This window comes from Carassius gibelio, chromosome A17 (assembly GCF_023724105.1).
Source record: "Carassius gibelio isolate Cgi1373 ecotype wild population from Czech Republic chromosome A17, carGib1.2-hapl.c, whole genome shotgun sequence".
NCBI lineage: Eukaryota > Metazoa > Chordata > Actinopteri > Cypriniformes > Cyprinidae > Carassius > Carassius gibelio.
In genome coordinates this window covers 5,821,502-5,823,152 of record NC_068387.1, presented here as the reverse complement: position 1 = coordinate 5,823,152, position 1,651 = coordinate 5,821,502, and positions in this window count along the sequence as shown.

Sequence of the window (1,651 nt, the reverse complement as noted above, 5' to 3'; positions counted from 1 at the left end):
GCGGACCTCCAGGGTCGCGGGTGAATCCAGAAGGTGCCCGCGGAAGAGGCACCTTTCCCGGCCTGCCCCGGAGCCTCGGGGAGGGTGGATGTTTGGCCAAAGCCCGCGTTTCCGACTTAGTCGTCAGAGCTCACGGGCGACCACTGGTCACCCCGCGAACGGTTCTCCCCAGTAAGGGCGGTCGTCTTTCGACTGCCCCCGGCCACGGCGATGGTGCTTGGGCCGGGCAGCGGTCCACAAAGCCCCCTTAGGTATCAGTTTGCGTTCCCGGTCGGGGGGCCCTCAGACGAATCGCGTCACCCCGGCCACGGCGAGGGTATGTGGGCCGGGGAACCCTCCAGACAGCCCCCTGGATCCGAAATGGTTTTCGCCAGAGCCTAAGTCCACAAAATGACGCGTTCGTCCAAATCGCGACGGCACGTAAAAACGCCATCCCCTATCGGGCGGACCTCCAGGGTCGCGGGTGAATCCAGAAGGTGCCCGGGGAAGAGGCACCTTTCCCGGCCTGCCCCGGAGCCTCGGGGAGGGTGGATGTTTGGCCAAGGCCCGCGTTTCCGACTTAGTCGTCAGAGCTCACGGGCGACCACTGGTCACCCCGCGAACGGTTCTCCCCAGTAAGGGCGGTCGTCTTTCGACTGCCCCCGGCCACGGCGATGGTGCTTGGGCCGGGCAGCGGTCCACAAAGCCCCCTTGATATCAGTTTGCGTTCCCGGTCGGGGGGCCCTCAGACGAATCGCGTCACCCCGGCCACGGCGAGGGTATGTGGGCCGGGGAACCCTCCAGACAGCCCCCTGGATCCGAAATGGTTTTCGCCAGAGCCTAAGTCCACAAAATGACGCGTTCGTCCAAATCGCGACGGCACGTAAAAACGCCATCCCCTATCGGGCGGACCTCCAGGGTCGCGGGTGAATCCAGAACGTGCCCGGGGAAGAGGCACCTTTCCCGGCCTGCCCCGGAGCCTCGGGGAGGGTGGATGTCTGGCCAAGGCCCGCGTTTTCGACTTAGTCGTTTTTCCAACCCCGAATTCCTCCAGGGCCTCCGACCTGCCGAGCGAGGCCGACGAGGGCTAGGGCCGGTCGGATAGGTCTCTCACCAAAGAGGCCCTGGAGCCTACGACCCGCCACTGGTCACCCAGCAAACCGAGAACCGGAGTAGGGGGTGCTATCTCACTCTCATGCCCAAGAGAGGGAGGCCACGCTGGGCCTGGGTCGCTGGAAATAGACCCTGGAGCTCAACGTTCAAATTTACAGAGAACCAGACTAGGGGGAGCCGTCTCACTCTCATGCCCGAGAGGGTGAGGCCTCGTTGGGCCTGGGTCGCTCGAAAATGCCCCTGGAGCTCAACCTTCAAATTTACAGAGAACCAGACTAGGGGGAGCCATCTCACTCTCATGCCCAAGACGGTGAGGCCTCGTTGGGCCTGGGTCGCTCAAAAAAGCCCCTGGAGCTCAACCTTCAAATTTACAGAGAACCAGACTAGGGGGAGCCATCTCACCCTCATGCCCGAGAGGGTGAGGCCTCGTTGGGCCTGGGTCGCTCGAAAATGCCCCTGGAGCTCAACCTTCAAATTTACAGAGAACCAGACTAGGGGGAGCCATCTCACTCTCATGCCCGAGAGGGTGAGGCCTCGTTGGGCCTGGGTCGCTCAAAAA